Source organism: Struthio camelus, chromosome 5 (assembly GCF_040807025.1).
Source record: "Struthio camelus isolate bStrCam1 chromosome 5, bStrCam1.hap1, whole genome shotgun sequence".
Taxonomy (NCBI): domain Eukaryota; kingdom Metazoa; phylum Chordata; class Aves; order Struthioniformes; family Struthionidae; genus Struthio; species Struthio camelus.
Window position 1 is genome coordinate 20,809,065 of NC_090946.1, and position 18,359 is coordinate 20,827,423.

Here is an 18,359-nt window from a genome sequence, read left to right on the forward strand (position 1 = left end):
CGGCACGGCCGCCACCCGCCGGGCCGCCTTGGGGCAGCCGCGCCGCCGCCGCGGGTTTGCGCCTCCCCCCTTCCCCCCTGGTTTAACCTGGCTGTTTTGCCGCTTTAATGATTAACGCGAGGGAAAGTGAAAACGATGTGTGTGCTTTCGGTGGCGGGTGGGGAAAGTTGGTGGGCAGGCATGGGCGTTGTGATGGGATCGAGGGGAAACGCAGGCTGTCCGGATTCCACCCCCCCCCCCCCCCCGCCTTGCTTTCTCCAGGGATAAGCAACAGGTTTCCCCGGGAGGAGGCTGTTTCCCCTCCCCCCCCAACCCCTACGGCGTTTAAAGTGCAGTTTCTGGCAGGTGGAGCGTTGCTGCTGTGTTCGGGTAATGGTTGAAGGAGGCAGCTTGTTTTCATATTAGACGGCAAGCGCTTGTGGATGCAGCACTGCGAAGTTTTGCAAGCTAACGGCACTCGGTGTTTCATCCGAGAGACAGGGCTGAATGGTTGAACTTGCTTTGCTTGTGCTGGTGGTGGCTGCTGTATCTTCAGTGCAGCATATCTTTTTCAGAGAGCAGTGAAAAAAGTCGAGATGTGCTGTCTGATAAGGTTTTTTTTCCCCCATGAGATGCAGGTATGTTGTAATAAAATACAATAATTGAGAGTGAGAGCGAGCTTCTTTCAAGATTAGTATAAGGCTTTTAGGAATGCAAATGCTGATGAAGAGTAGAAGTTCAGTCGAATCAGTAAACCTCTGGGATGCTCTGGATATATAATTACAGGTTGCTTATGAGGTCTCTTCAGATTTCCAAAGGAAGATGCACACCTTAATTTCCTGGAATTCATAATTATTAACATAAAAGATTGCAAAGTATTTGGACCACCTCGTTGTTTCAACACAGGACTGGAATGGACAGCTTGGGTCATTAAGTGCAGTCCCCTATAAATTTTGGCAAGTGTGTGATACGTGTCTGTTTTTGAAAAGCCTGCAGGGCACTCCCCAAAACCCTACGGCAAACTTGAAATTTGTAGTAAAGATCTAACTGCAGAACTACAGTGTGCCAGGTAAAGAAGGGAGTGTCTGAAGGCATTATGAATACCTCCAAGAGCAGGATATTTGTTAAATAAAATTGTGGATGATCCTGTAACGTGTATTAGGCCCTACTCTAAACAGACGGAAAAAGCTCAAAAGTTCCTGTTGGGCTGACCCAGAAAATTCTTTCTAGAGCCAGACTGAGCAATTAGTTTAGCCCTCAACTTGTGAATAGGAAATATCAGCCAGGCATTGGAGAGAAGCTTAATGCCGTTTATGGCGGCCGCTCTTTAACTGTGGCCAGTCTCCAGTGCCCCAAAAGAAGGAAAAAAAAAAATCCTTCTGGTTCCACAGGTAACTAGTAAAATCCTAAAATATGATATCTATAGACAATGTAACTGTAGTATAAACAAATGAGATCCTTTCTGCAGATAGAACACAAAATTATTTTTTCTTTACAGGATATTCCTCTTTGTTATTCCGTCCCTTCCAGAAGCTTACTACTGCAATTTTAAATCAGTTTAAATTCCTTTTCCCTGCTGCTTTGTTTGGAAGGCTATTCTTGTCTTATTTGTCAGGTGATCAGAAAACTTTGAATGTCTGGCCCATTGAATTCAACTTGTACCTAGTGCGTTGTCATTTGAACTTGAGTTAATAGCATTAACTTAAATTTGAATTGGTACAGGAAATAAACTACGAAGTATAGAGTATATTTTACAGAGCGATCAGATGGCCATCTTACCTAGGTCAAGCAAAGTTTTGAGAGGGGCAACAGCATTTTTTGACATAAATCTGTTCAGCTGTACTGCTGCAGACCAAAGGTTCATCTGATGGGCATCCCCTTTTCATTACTGCTAAAGAGGATACCCTATGGAATGTGGCATGTGGTATTTCCTCTAGTGCTGTTTGAGCCTTTATATTTTCAGCTTGGAGGCTTCTGGAGCCAGATGAAATTTCTCTGTATTTTTCTCCCATGAACATATTTAGCTTCCCCTGTGCTCATGCAAACAAGAGTATCTGCAGCATCCTCAGACAGGGAGTTCATAGCTTGCTATTCTGTTTTTCTGTCCTATGTTGCTTCCGCCTGATGCGTTTTCAGTTTACAGAAAAGGTTACTGGTTCTTAAATGCACAATTTCATATGTTGTGCTATTAAATTCCATCTTCTAGTGCTCTAGTTCCCCCAAACCATCTTCTGTATAACGATCTAGTCCTCTTTGTACTGGTGATAGTTTCCAGTTTGATGTCAGGCATAGAAATTTCCTGAGCGCATACATAGTTCTTACTCCTTGGCTACTGATGAATTTATGAAATTGGATCAGCCGGCACAGTGAGCTCTGAAGAACAATGCTAGTAATGTCTTTCTCTCATGATAATTTACAATTTTAATGTAGCCTATTGCAATTTCCTCTAGAGTCAATTCTTATATTACTTCTGCTTTGAATAATTTCCTATGGGATGCTGTATCAAACTTTTTATTTAAATATATGTAGGCTACAGTATTACATAACTGATTTCTAATGCAGCAGTAATCAGAAGGTCGGATTGGCTGGATATGAGCTGTCTTTGATTAAGAAAAAAAAAGTTATAATTTAGTCTATGTTCCATTTACTTCCATGTCATTACTTCAGTACTGTGGACTGGAAACATTGTACAGTAAATCAGACAAAGGTTTATAACCTAGTCAAACTTAATATTAAAACCAGGTAAGCTTTTTCTCCCCTTCTTAGCTAAATGAGCCAGGTTTGTTGTCCATTCTCCTTAAAAAGGGCTCTCTATCCGTTTGGTCATCCTGTAGTCCTTTTCTGCAGCTCTTGCAATATGAAGTCATCTTTATTGCATACGGGTGGACAGAGTCATGCACTGAGATGAGCTTTCGTGAGACTTTTGAACAACAGAAAGTTGTTCAACTTTCTTGGCTCTCAGAATTTCTCGGCCTTCTGCATTTTAGTTTATTTGCATTTTTGGAAAGGTACCCGCATGGACAGCACGTGAGAATGCTGCCAGTTGACTCACACATCAAGATCTTTCTTTTCCTCTGCTGCTTGAATTGATAAGACTATAACGTATATTAGAAAGTCATGTATGAAGCTGCATTCTAGTTCTTCCCGTTTCTGCACGTGCAGTTCTTCCTGAATGATTCTCTTTGTATTGATGCTTCTTCAGGTTTTTTTTTTTGAGAGTGGCAAACTCTATTAGTGTAGTCCTTCCTCTTATTCTAAAATCACTAATTAAAACAAACCACTAATTAAAGCATTAAATAAATGATCTGTAACTGATCTTTGCAGATCAGTACTTGGTAGTTTCAACAAAATCTGTTTTTCTTTTGTAGCTTATCTGCAACCTAAGTAGCTTGTCCTAAATAGGAAAATGGGATTTTCATATGTTTTAATCTGTTTTTCCATATACATAACTTCAGCATGTTTGTTACTCTGAATCAAATAAAGGCACAGCATAATCAGCTTTACTCATTGTAGATAATGATCAGTAACAACTGCAATTTGGTCACCTTTGTTAGTCAACTCTGAGACTTTCATGTATATGACTTCCTCTTTCACTTTGAGTGACAAGGATTTCTGCAAAAGAGCAATTTAATTTTTTAACTGAAAAATGGAGTATTCGGTTTGCTTAGTATGCCCACTTTTTGTCCGTTTCAAGAGGACTATTGATTTAGGAGGACTAGATGTTTTTTTTGCCTAAATAGTATTATAGCTCTTGAGTTTCTTGAGTTGTTGCTTCCTGAACGTTGAATACAGCTTGAACTACTTTTTCCTCCTTTTTGTTTTTTCCTCTGATGTTTTTGAAGTATATTCTATACGTTGGGCAACTGCTTATGTCAGAATCATCCCAGAAAGAATGTTGTTGCTGAGCACACTTGTGGGGTTGAATGAAGACCTATAACTCTTGCTCAGATTTATTTCAGGTAGTTGACTTGCTGATGTGAAGTGGTAAGTCTAGTTGGTAAACTCTCTTATTTAGAGGGAGATGTGACATGCAGGGAAAATAGTGATTGATGAAAAACGGTGCATGCATGTATTATAGTTCAAGTTTTTATTTCAGTGTGCTTGTTATCTTTCACTGAGCATCAGAACTGCAGAAACTGGAAAGCACTGAAAATCTGGAATATATTTTGTTACCTTTGCATAGCTTTGAAAGATTGAGGTGTGCATTTATATAAAAGGATCCATTCTTCCAGTGTTAGATATTTAGCTGTGACTCAAAGTATTACAAAAAGTGTGCTGCAAGCTGCTGAGGTTATTTTAGAATGCTGCAATAATATTGCACATCTCAAAGGCAATATTGCATTCAAACTGTAGCCTACAGTCAAGAACAAACAAGTGGAAATCAACAGTTAAATAGCTGAAGCTAACTATATGTTGATTTATTTCTGAGATAGTTGTTCCATTTGGAGCCTGTCTGACTTGGACTCTTCCTCAGGTAAACTGGTGAAAAAGAAATAGAACTCTTTACCAAATGGCCATTCTTCATAGCAATAGCCTGTAATTGTTTGCAGCTCTTACTATTTAATGTACCTTTTATTTAGTCTTTCTGCTATGTAGGAAATATGCATGGCACACGTTTCAAGTATTTGGAAATGTTCTCGCAAAAAGAGCGAAGTACACAAAAGTTGTGAACGCTAAATTGAAGGCTCCCTTTGTAATTTTAATTCTGCCATGCCTAACATAAGTGTTTGAGATATCATGTTACTGAAAACTGTGCAGGAGCTCAGATTCACCCAGTCTGGGGGTTATATCCAATTAATGACTACTAAATCATGAAACCTCAAAGGAGAAAAGGCCATCTGGATTACTGAGTCCAATCCTTTTGATTACCTGAGAGTATTATTTTATTATCTCATTAATAAATTCAATCAAAATGTTTCTTATGCCTTACAGAATTTCCTACCTTCCCTGCTCCTACTAGAATGCTGAAGACTGCTTCTCTGTGGTGGTGTTTTAGCTGGGCTAAAGCACATACTTTTGTATGCGTTGTAGAACCTGGTCTCTATACAATTTTGTTTCTTCTTTCTTGTGCTGTTTTCTGTGATGGTTATTGCTGTAGGAATAAAACACATGAAGCACTCAACTACCATGAGTAAAAAGTGGTGATCTTCCTTATAATGATATCTTCCCTATAGATGCTCTTTTGTGTTTCTGAACCCATGCTTGGGACAAAAGGTCTCAATTAGTGTTAGTATCTGTAGGTATGCAAAATGGTGTGAAATGCACCTGTGAAGAATGGATCTATGAAGTGCTTCACTCTGTCATTGCTGTGTATAACCAGTTTGAATTGTATGAAGTACCCAAAGTAGAATAATAGTTGTGTAGCTGGGACCACATAAACTCACCAACAAGAACTGGCAAAGTTTACACTGTCGTTAGAGAATTTTAGGGTAACCTCTGGCAAAATGAAAGAACTGTGTGTGCTGTAAAACTTTGCGGAGAATCTTTTAGGGGAGGAAACCTGGATTGGTTCCACAGCAGGAGAGTAAGGCTTCAGTTTGAAACCTTACTTCAAACTTCCAATCTTGAGATGGACTGTATGCAGCAGATACAGCCCATAGGTTATGACTGGTTACTAGAATTCAACACAGAATCCTCATGAAGGGACCAGATTTCATTGAGGTAATTGGTACTGATGGAAGAACAGATACAAAATTAAGAAGTGGCAGAAAAATGCTAGAACTGCATTTTATGTTGAAACATGAGGGAAAAAGCTGTCCCATCCTGCAGTTCTGCTGAGACGAGAGATGGTCTTTAGCGACCTCTGCTGGCTTATTAAAAGGCAATTAGGCAGTGAGAGAAAAGGTGGGGATAAATGTTGGCTTTTCTTTTTTTCTTCTTGTTTTTTTCCTTCTGTTAAGAAAGTGTTCTGTTAGGGAGGTGGAGGAGGAAGGACTATACTCAAAAGTAAATTGCATTGTTTTTAAGGGTTTGTCTGCATCTTTCCTCTTATCCTTTCTTTAGCTTTGGACTTGATCATACAGCATGTCTAATAGATTGTATTGCATGGGATGGCAGACAGAATTGAGATGGGAATATTGAACTTGCTGGGTAGATACGGTAGTGAGGTTTCTTTCAGGCTGGGGAAACGCTTAAAATATTTCTTTTGATGATAGTCAAAACAAGAGACACCTCTACTTAAAGAATGGAATAAATGCTGAAAGATTTGCATGCAGGCAGAGAGACTGCAGAAAACTGCAGACAGCAAGATAAATACTTTGTAGTTTAGCTACCAGAAGAAGAAGAAAAATAGGTACCTAATTCCTGCGATGCAGTATGCCCCCTGGAAAGGCAGGTTTGGAAGTGTGAAGAAGGAAAATGCTATGTGGTTTGATTCTGTGATGTATATGAAGAGGAATGTTGTTTGCGTTCCATGGGGGAGAGGGAAAATGTGCGTGAGGGGAGGTGCTGGGTTTTTTTTGTTTGTTTGTTTGTTTCTAAAGCTAGGCTGCACCAAAAAGTACTTGGCTTGTTTGTCAATTCCTGTTGGTCCTTCTTCCAAAACATACTCTTGTCAGAAAACTAAATGCTGACTGCTGGAGGAGGCAGCAAGGGTAACAGATATATTTAAGGCATAGTGCCCATTAAGCGGAAATGTTTTGAGTGCTGAGCGCTTCTGAAAATCAGCTTCCAGAGTTTCAAAGTTCCTCTGGGAAACCAAGGAACATTCTTTTGTTCTGGTCTGGGTTTACATGACTTGTTTATGTTGTCACTCACGAACAAGGGAAAGGTCCAGTTTTCCAGAGCTGCCAGCATCCACTTTGACTGCAAGATAATTCCTTGGAATTCCCCGTGTTCACTGCCCCTGCGTGTTCTGTGTTCTTCAGCCATTCAGCCTCGTTCCTGAAGCGGGCTCTACGTTCGCATTCACTGAATGCGTGTGTGGTAAATATGTGCATGTGTACTGGGGAGTTGTATATTGCAGTGCAGACAAAATTGTTATGCAAGATGTTTTTGTATTTTATCATGGAGAAAACAAAAAAGTACATTTTCCAAATGACTCTTGTAATAATAAACAATCTTAGTGTGTGCTTTGGTGAAAATAGAAACATATGCTTTGAAGTGCATGGGTGCAGGTTTTGCAGCAGGTTTTTTTCCTTGGTTCTGTGTTCTGCAATTTCCTGTCTTCATTTGCTACAGGTGGATTGTACTAAAAATGAGTTTTCACCTCCCTACTGATAAAAATTTACCATTATCTCCAAATATTACATTTCATTGGTACAGATTAAGTATACTACTTTTATATTACCATGCTGCATCCCTGTGAGGACTAACTTGAATAACATAATGTCACATTTGTTTAACATCACATCCAATACTATCTAATATGACTGTACATTCTAATTTCTGTTCAATCTAATTTATTTTGTCTATGCTCCTAGACTCTTTTTTTTATGATGTAGCAAACGTGCTAGCTGCTGCACAACAAAAAACATTGACCTTGGCTTGGAAGATGGAAAAGGATGCAGCTAAAACATCATGTTACTTGCAGCATTATGACTGGCAGTTTTACAAAGTCTGCTGTGGAATTTTGTCCTCAGAAGCAGAACTCGTAATAAGCGGATTTGTAATTTAAAAAACTTAAAATCCAAAGAGAATCTGATTAAGCTCCCAACCCTTCTCTTTTTGATTGTCTGCCATGTGGTACTTGGCAAACATATCACTGACTTGTCTAGACAGGTACAAAAGCTTACTGCCAGGACATGATAGGTATGTATTTTTCTGCCTGAGGTGTTCTCTATCTGAATTTTATTTTATTTACAGTGTTCTGTCAAGCAAAGACTTTTCCTATTGTTTTTATTTACTTTCTAGAGGCCTTATATCCAGAATTCAGGATGGAGTGCTGAGCCTTTGGTAAATGCATGCTCATTCTGCCCTTGTTTATAATTGGTGAAAAGGTAATTCTCCAGGAGCGCTGTAGAGGCTGCGATAGTCCAATATGACTAAGCAGCAAAGCAGGCTGTTAATTTTCTACTTTATTTCATCTGAAGAAATGTAAAGTTATTGGCCTCTTGCAATCTGCATATTTGTTTCAAAATGTCATAGCTGCACATTCTGCTCAAGCATTTTGCTAGTTTGAATATGAAACTTTCAGTTAACATCTATGTTTACTAGGTTCTATATTTTTTTTCTAGCTATTTCTCTGTCTTTTTTCTGGATGGAAAGAAGACTCGCTTTGTTTAACTTAGGTATTGGTATTAATAATATGATGGGGAACAATGAAAAACTAGAAATGCACTGTTTGTGTATCAGGCAGGGTAAATCAGAGGGCAAAAAGGTAATTTTTTTTTTTTAATAGGTGTATTTTTAAGCTGGCTAACTGGTAAAGTAGCATTAATAATTTTTTAAAATATTTTTCTGAAGATCAGGAGTCGTAACGTTAGCTCTTTGCATGGGGAGAAAGGACTGAGAAAATCTAAATTAAAACAGTTATTCCAGATATGATGTTTTGGTTGAAAACCATGTCCAATTGCCAGGGTTAAATTAAAATTAAGTTATGAAAAGTTAGCCGCAAAATGGTGCGACCCACTTTTCTTAGCTGACTATTGTCAGTCACTTGATATTTATTGGTACCATCTCAAGATACCAGCCCATTTAAATGTGGTCATGATTTTTTCTTTCTGGTGCTGCATACAGCTGTGAAATATACTGTATAGACAGCAGATTTTCTATGAAGAGAAGAACAACTGATCACCTTAAGACAGCAAACGGGATATCAGGCTGTGTATACTCTCCGTTCTTGTATCTCTTCTTAGATAAATGTTTGTTTCTATTTTTTAGAGATTCAGTTGCCAACGTAACTTTTTTTCTTTTAATGTGAAGTTGTTGGTTGTTTTCCAGGTAAGGCAGTAATCTTGTTCAATGGCTTGAGTAAATGTCTTTATTTCCTTCCTTGCAAGTCATAGACAGATGCTGTTCCTAAGATAGTACTTCTGTGCTTTACTTTTTAGCACAGAAATACTTGCTACCTGAAACTCTTTTTCAGATAGTGATAAGATGTATTGCTTCAGTGTAGTTATGTTATTACTGCCAGTATTCAGTTTTGAATAGTTTGACCTCTTTCCTTTTGCACTTCCAGTTAGCTATAGTGAGTTGCAGTTTGAATTCTTTTATAAAAATAATGACCAATGGCTTCATTTTATTTATCCATCTCATACTAAGTTGTTATATGAAATTATTTTAATAAACAGATTACAGGTATTGAGTTAGGCTTTGATACACTCATTTATCAGTTTGAATCCTTAAGTTAAACGTGAAGTGATAAATCTTGAACGTCACCAAGGTTAATATCAGTGTAACATACTTTTTGATGTCACTGCCTGGATTTTTCCTATTACTGTTAACGTTTTTGAGAAAGTGGACACACAAATCTCTAACTTAAGACCTCCATAAGAGGGGGCTGCATTTCTGAACCTTGGAGAATATTGAAACACTAAAACAATTGAGACTAGAGAAGAGAAAACTGGATCTGAGAAAGAATTAAAACAGCACTCACTTTTATGACTTCTAGTGTATTTTCATCTGCTGTATCTTCTTTAGCATGTCATTGATAGGTATGAAATTGAGGTTTTACATAGGGATTTTTATTGCAGTTGAAGGAAGAAAAAAAATCACAGATAGAGACATACATTTGTAGTTACTGCCGAAGTAAACGTTACTGACCCAGAACATCCAGTGTCAAGGTTAAATACAAGCTATGGAAATACATGATTACGGCATTCAAACATCTTTGATAATACCCTATATTATTGTTATGCAGTAACTGTAAAATTGATGCAGAGCAGTCCTTGCCCAACAGATTTACAAGTAATATGGAATTTTAGATTCTAGTAGTTTTCCTTCCGCATACTGAGCAATGTGAAATGCTGCAGCAATGTTAGTGTTTCTGTCAGGTGATCCAGAGAATTTCAGTAGAAGTGTCCTAAGGGTTTTGTATGAAATCTAAATAATTCTAGCACTTGGTTGTTGGATTTCTGCAAGGAGACTTGCAGTCACTTATGTATGCTGACTTCAGTAAGCAAAATGGGATCTGAGCTGTGCGTTTCCCTTGGGAGGTTGCAGAGTCGGACCGTAGCTGAGCTACAGCTGCAGTGTCTGAACCAACAATTCCCAGAGGGCTTGCAGCGCTCGCTGCGTGTTGGTGTTGCAGACTTGTTGGCCAGAGGGCAGGATGTGCTATGTGGCAGGCCCAGCAGCTAGTCCGTGGCTGCTGGCCTTCTTGTCCTGGGCTGGCAGTTTTGCTGCCAGTTTCAATAATAAAAAAAACCATGCATTTGAAGTTTGGGAAAATTGTGACTTTGCATTGAACAGGTTAGCAGAAGAAAGGGAAAGGTGGGAAGCATTTGAAAATGTATATTAGTGATTTGATGGTCTTTTGATACTGACTTTTGGATCTGTCCGTATGTTCACAAATTATAAAAAACTGTAGCATTTTGAACAGATAGCACTATGGACCTGGAAAAGGCCACAAATGGTGTATATATTAGATACTATGGATTGTTTCAGATGCTATTTCTGAAAGAAATCCCAAGGTGTGTCTTTCATCATGAGGGGTTTAGAATAGCTCCCCCAAAATTTACAGCCTTTTTCTGCAACTTTCCCTGCATCAGCAATGTTTATAGGGAAAGTTTTTTTTTTTTTTATTGTTCCCCTTGACCACATGTAGTGGTCACTATTGTATCTGAAATACTTGTCATTTCACAAGCCAAACCTATGGTTTTGGTAGCTTAGGAGAGGAGCTAGGTAATGAGGTGTTTGGAAACTTGTAGAAAAAGACAAGCAGGCAATGCTCACAAAGTGAATGGTGGAGCTACATATCAGCCATCCTTGAGAGGAATAAATTTTTGAGTTGAGTGAAGTGGTGTACAGGACACAATTTAATGATGTGGGAGGATTAGAAAGCTTTGTTTTGAATTATTTGAAAATAAACCATTACATGATATCGATGAATAAGGAGGACTAAAGAGAGAAACCAAGGAGGAAAAGTTGGAGTTTCTGTATGTCAATAATTAGACTTTTCTCTTCCCTCACTACAAAAGTAGCAGTCACAGAGATGGGAGCTACAGATACCAGCAGGAGTTTGGTTTTTACAGCTCATCCTTCTTGACAGACCTAATAAGGGAACTACAGTTAGCAATTTGAGGGATGTTTCTGATTACTAGCATGCTGTTTCTGGGTCACTGTGGCAGCAGACAGCAGAAGTCTAGGTACACCAAGGCTTGTGAAAGTCAAATTAAGCATTGCCTAAGATGTTTTAAAAAGAAGTAGCTGCCGGTTATGTTTTGAAGTAATATAGCTACAAGAATTTTCAGATTGTTGATGCACGGAAGAGAATTTTGTTTGTAGACAGATGAGAAGACTTACAAACTTACGTTTAGGCTATCATACAGCTGTTTTTTGGAGTGGTTTCTATTACTATGATGAGGTAAACTGTATAAAGGCCTATTACGTGTTTGCTTGGGAATAGAACAAAAAAGTGCATTTTTATAGATAACAGCCTGCTAGTGAATATTATCTTTATTTCCTTTAAAAAGAAAATTTCAGATGTCTTATTTCTGATGAATTGTTGAGATTTACTTGATTAGAAACATGATAAGAAATTATATCAAGAAGCTGAATGAACTGTGATAATTCCAAACTAATAATGCAGATGTAGTCTATATAAGAACAACCTTTTTGACAACAACAGTTTGTTTTCCCCAAAATGTTAACGATAAATTCACTTTTTATCCTTTCATCTTGTCTTTTAGAAATCTTATTAATAAGTAAGAAGTTTTGTAATTGTAGTCAGGTCTACATAATGGTTTTGGGTGAAACTGATTTGGAGAAACATCAGAAATGCTGCTGTTGGTGAATATCAGCACTTCATAAAACATGTAAGTGAAAATATTAAATCGATTAACCATAATCATGCTCAATTTCTTTTATAAAGTTATTGATCAAATGTTCTGTGGCAAGGTTTCTTGATTCCGTATAAGTATAGAAATCTGAGAGCCTGACCCCTGCAAAGACATTAAAAAATTAGACTTTTATTGTATTATTCATTTTTGTGTCTTATTCATTCAGTTCAGTAGTTTCCATGCCAATTAACTTCCATTTATTTTGGCTGCTGAAGTTTGTACAGAGAATGCTAAATTGCAGTATAATACTTGTCTGCCGGGGAGGTGACTAGAGATATGAAGAAGGTATGAATTCAGAGTGCTATAGTCTGTGAAGAGAGCCCGTGTGAAGAATTAGAGTGGACTAGTATCATTAGGAAAACTCTTATGTTTTCAGCTGATTTGAAGTTAGTGTGGTTGTTCTTGCATAGTGTTGTGGCTTTATATATGCTGAACTCTAATTCTACAACTGTGAAATAAATGTTTAGGAAACATCCAGACCTACCATGCAGTAATGGGTTTATTTAAAAACCAAAATAACCTTCCTGGAAGCTTTTAACTATTTAGGAGGTAGGCAAAAACAATTTCTACCTAATAGTCAAAGAAGTTACTTTTTACAGGAAAGTGGGGTCAGTAAAAGTTAGCCTTAGTTGGAATTGCTGTGTTCATAAACAAAATGGTTTCTATCTGTGAAATTTACCCAGTTTCACAGTTGAAGTAGTTTTACTTACTTGTAGTGGTTTGTGTAATCGTCTGAGGTTTTTTTTTAAATGTGAAGAATTTGAATGAATTTGAAGAAATCCTTCAGTGGCTATTACATGCTGCTCCAATGTTTCCATTAAATGAATGTTTGGTGATCTGGAGTGGAGATCACAAAACAACTAGAACTGTGGCAGTAAATATGTGGGTAACGCTTGAATTTCACTTCTGAAGTGAGCTAAAATAAAATGTCTTTTTGCGTATGATAGGAATGGATTTTTTAATTTCATGATCATTGATTTAAATAGACAAATAGGAAATGTTGATTCTTTTTTTGGTTTTAATCTAGAACCTTGTAAATTTCTTCTTTCCTAGATGATCATGAATTGAAAAAGAAAAACGAGCTTTAGTGCTTTCCTGGTAGTTTTTGTCAACTTATGACATAGCTGTTAGCTGAAAAAGAAGATAAACTATTTTCTCTTTGCCTACTCAGAAGCTAGAGCATTTCATTTCTGAAACTTTGGAAAACAGTAGGAGCAGTTCTAATATAAGTCTCAGAATGTATGCTGTTTCAGCTGTTTAAAAGGGCAGTCAGAGCTTTGCAGTAAACATTTAGCTTGTAAATGTTCTCTTTCTCTCTCTTTCTCTCTTTCTCTCTCTTTTGGTGTTGACCTTTGCCGTTGATTGGACTAAAAACTCTGTCCCCGCTTAACTCTCACTGGATATTCAAATAGACTAGGGTAACTCTTACAGCGGAGTTTTTAATATTTTTAAGCTGTTTAATAATGAGAATGGATGCGTAATGCTCAACAGATTAAGTACAAACTTCTTACTGTAATTGTTAGACCCAAAATACCGCAAGAGGGGAATGTCCTTTAAAGCTTTCTACCTCTTAGCTTGATATTTTTTCCCCCAAAGATGTTGAGAATAGTCTTTGTAGGCCGGGAAAAATATATGTGTATTTAGGTAATGCACCTTTGGAAATAAACTATATAAACACTTGGAAAAAATGCAGGCCAAACCACTCAAAAGCTACTGCTTAGGATGTATTTAAATTAAAAAAAAAAAAAAAAGAGTCAACATTTCTTGTAAACGTAGGCCTCTCCTTAGATTGCTTACTGAAGAAGCTTGTCTTAAATGTCACTGCTGGCTTTTTTCAGGTGACTTGGTAAGGGCATACCTCCATAACGTGTTATCTTGATTACCCGGAGCAGCTGCAAACAACAAAGGGACCTATAATATTCAGGGACCTGAATACTTGTTTTTTACAAACTGGTACTACAAATGATGCAGATGCTGTTGGGAAAATATTTCTATTTCGTCAATAAACCCCTGAGATACAAATGTGAGATACTTCTGGCCTGCGTGGCCAGCAAAATTTCTTTAGACATGCACACGCTGATGTGAAATTCTAAATGACAGACCTTTAGCATTTAACTGCTAAGGAGTTGCAAGGAGTTGTTTCCTGTAGGGGCTAGGAAGCAGCCTGCTCTGCCTTGAAGGTTTAAGCCACTGCTTTGGAGGGAAGACTTGCTGAGTCAAGATGGGTGGGTGTAATGAATTGAGAATTTCCGTCCAGGAAAAGAAGGACAGGCTGAGAGAGCTGCAGGCATCCTGGGACAGTGCTCAGGTGCTCAGGTTAGTGAGCTAGACAAAGCTATGGAGAGAGGAATTTTTGTTATAATATACCTGAGGAAGGCCAATTTGAGATCGCAAGCCTTGCAAGGCTACGTCTGTACTGGTTAGTGATTTCTCTATCCCAATCTGAGGTGTGGCTTAACAGTTATTCTAAGGTAGTAACGAAAGTCGGTGATTTCTTTTTCTCTCCTTGCCCAACCCATCCTACTGCTTTTATGGGTGTGTATACACATGTATTCTTTTTTTGATATTCTGCAGGCAGTAGGGGAGGATTAGATATGACTATACAAAAAGACTTTGGTTTTGATTGATTGGGATCTTGACCAGATACCTAGTTTTGACTGTCTTCCTGTGGGTTGGTTTTACTCAGTGTCTGATTGCTCACTTTTCCTTTTATGTAGCAAGATGGTGAAGCAGAGAATAGGCACATCCTAGGATAACTCTGGAAATAAATATTGATTTATCTGGTTCAAAAGGGATGAAAACTTGATTGATTTTGGAAATAAAAGGGCCGTTTTGTTGGGCTGTTACGCCTAGAAGAATGACTGTTGGTTCTTTTCTCTTGGAGAATCCTTACTGGAAATGCTGAATGAGCAGAGTAATTGATCAAAAATACCCTAAATCCCACTAGTTTTCAGTCTTGTCATGCTGCATTGGTAAACTATTTTGCCATTCTGTGTAGTTCCTGAATTGTCTGAGTAGCTTTGCAACATGGTTAATGGGGTTTTGTCCCAAAGAATCAACTTGTATATTTAGTGTCCATGATGCATGCGTTTCCATGACCATTGCATAGAAATGTTCTGTTACGTTTGTGTGTTCTGTAATCAGTGGGGCTCTCAGAACGGTACAAAAATAAAAAATAAGTCCACTGAACAGTGCATGCATCTGACTTTTCCCAGGGAGACTTTTGCCTCAGTTAAATACAAAGCAATTTTTGAGAAATTGTTCAATGACGCTTCTCAAACTGTTTTTGTTGTTTTCATCTGTGCTGTCCCTGATGAAGTGATAAGTGATTTCAGTGAAGCTTAAGTGATAGCTTTAGTTAAAAACACATTTTTATAACGTCTTATTTTTAATTTCTCATATAATTTGAAACTTTAACTGAAAACTTTGCAGACGCCTTTTTATAACCCAAACATAGAAGGTTTCTGTCTCAAATGAGAACATTTCAGATATTCAAGTCACTTAAGTGTTTTAATTGTTATTTTCTAGGGTTGCCTGAATACTGAATGCAATTGAAATTTTTGGTTTTGGTTAAGGGCTTAGAATAGGTTTTGAAAAGTTGTATGTGGTTTTTTTTTTGTTTTTTTTTTTTTTTGCTTTGAGGTAAAAGTGTTGATTGAATAACTGGTGGAATAAAAGTTTTTTTCTCTTAGACGTAACACTTTAAAACTTGCTTTTTCAGTCATCTGTTCTGCTGAGCAGCGCTGCATATGTCATAACTAACATTATTTGTGTTTGTAATGTGCATATATTAATTAAATATCGTGTTCTTCATCATTGTAGATTAATTGGCAGCTGTAATATGGTATTCTTGTGCTTACCAACAATTGTTTCCTACTTCTGCAGTGTTTCGAACAAACAAAGAGTAAAACCTTTCACAGTAGACTGCCTATTATAGGAGCAAGACTATGGAAACAAGCTGTTGGTGACTATCCTCATGAATAATATGGCATACTGCCCAGTAACTTGAATTGCCATTGGTTGGGGAAAACGCAACTAAGAGTGGTGCATTAAAGAATGTGCTCTTAACTGTGCTATATTGTAGATGCAAGATGGAAGATTCTCCCCCTCTCTGAGCACTGGGATTTCCGTGCCTGTTGAGATTTGGCCTCAGTTGAAAGGCTTTCTTAGTGTTTTTGGTTTGCTTGCAAATGAATGTTACATTAGTGTTGTTTTGGCAGACTAAGAATTAAAAAGTAGCAAAATAAAAGCTGTGTGAAAGATGCTGTTTTCAAATAAAAGGAATTGAGGCCTTCACAGTCACACCTCTACTACAGAAAAATATGTAGTGTGCGAGCTTTGCTTTGTGAGAAAACTGACCTTCTGTGTAAGTTCAAACATTCATTCAAACTCTGAACAATGTCTACAGTTTTAGTTTAGTTTATTATACTCTTTCTTATCTCTTATTTTAGCTTCAGAGTAAAAATCAGCCCGTAGAAATGTATTTTTGGTTTAAATATTTTAGTTTAATGCGAGAATTGAGGACAAAGTCTGCAGGGTTCTGCTGTGCCACGAGGGGGCATGTTTGATGCCAGCTCTGCAGCGCTGTTCAGTAACAGAGTAAGCGTACTTTTGAATGTTTCACTTGGGATGAATTCATCTTGAAAATAGAATAGAAACGTTGCTTCTATGCTCCTTTGTTTCATAACTAAGAATAACTTAGAGATATTATAGTTTTCCTAGCTAATGTGGAATTGCTGAATAAGATTTTTATAATTACATAAAGACTAAGAATTCAAAATAGAACACAAATTTGTTAGATTCAGAATTTTGTGCCTGGTTAAGTTAAATGATCTGTTGACTTGACATTGATTACATAGAGTGAAGTTGGACATTGAGGAAAATATGATGCTAAGCCTGTTTCCTTTTTAAGTCTAGCAATTTGTAGTAATGTGGCTCAGTGTGAGAGATTGGGGTTATGAAAACAGTGTATACTTTTGTTTTATATGGAATGCAAGGCATAAAACTAGAGGAAATGCAGCTAGAGGTACTGTAAATACCAGTGTAAGATAGCCTCATGCTAACATTTCTAGAGTTTGCATTTTATCACTGAAGATGAATGATAAATATTGTAAATGGGAGAAATAACTGGACTTGTGTACTATGCGTAATGAGTTTGACTTCCTGTTGAACTCAGAGATGCCCACCCTTTGTAGTGGGAAAAACCACAGTTTCTTACAGAAAGCCCTGGAGAGCTGTCTGTGGCTCTTCCTTGAGTATGTGGAAATCTATATGTCATTGCTCTATCACACGACTGGGACATGCGTGTGCCTATTATATGTGAGGGCATATACTCTTAACAACACGTAGGTGTCCTCTGGCATGCGCTCTTGTCAGGTGAGAGAACACATTCATGCACTTCAGTTATTTGTCCTGACTCCCCAAGCTGTCATGTGGTAAGGGGGCTCTTCTCTGATAAGAGGGATGCAGGAGCAGAATGCCAGAAGAGTTCTTCCAACTTGAAATACCTGTGTTTCTGAGCATCCCTCAGAAAACATGGCAGTAAGGAACAGCGAATTAACCAGATGAATTGTTCTGGCAGGTTGAATTTCTTATGCCAGCTCAACTAATCTTCAGGGGCTTTCTGATCTCACGGAACACAGAACATCATTGTGATAGGACTTGGTTTGGTTTTTTAGATCTGGTAATTTAAGCCTTGCTAACCATTGCTCATGCTCTCAGGTTGGTGAGCTAGACTTAGTATGAAGACATCTGCAAATACTAAAAAAGCAACATTAAGTGTTTGGAAATTTGAAGCAGAAATTCTTTCTGCAGTGAAATTTGTCTAGAATAAGTTTAGTGTAGTTTTTGCTCAACCAAATTGAAATGAAACATAACTTCTATAATAAAGTTATACATTTTAGCCTCAAAGTATTAAAATATTTAAGATTAAAACCACATATTAGCTGTCTGCCCATGAAACTTGGAAATACCTTTAGCTTTATTAACTTCGATTTTTTTTTTCTCCTAATGGAAAGAGAACATTTGGATTTTTTTTGTCATTGACATTTTTTACTATTATTTTAACATTCTCAAATATTCTTAATTTATAAACTAATTTGTACTGAAATTGTGCCTTTAAAAGTCAGTATTTTGCTCTGTATCAGGGAATTGTATTTTTGTCATTCAGATCTACAGCATCTCTGCATATTCACTCCGAGCATGGTTGAGGTATTCCGCTCCCTTCATGTGAAGGGCTAGAGTGGCACCAGTAGTTTTGTTATAGTGATTAAATAATGTGGATGCCGTTCAGTTAGATTTGGCATGATTCGTTATGAGAAAGATTCACTCTTCTGAGGTAGTTCTCTACTGAGACTTTTTGTATTGTGCTGTATTTTTTTCTTTGTTAATGAGATGTCTTCATTGCTTTTTTTTTTTCCTTTAAAAGAAAATCTTTTATTA

The 18,359-nt window shown here is 37.5% G+C and overlaps 1 protein-coding gene across 5 annotated transcripts in view; it reads left to right on the forward strand.

Moving 5' to 3' along the window:
* PLEKHA7 (pleckstrin homology domain containing A7) overlaps nucleotides 1-18,359 on the forward strand; it is a 158,249-nt gene that overhangs the window by 1,359 nt on the left and 138,531 nt on the right. The gene's annotated exons all lie outside the window — the stretch shown is intronic.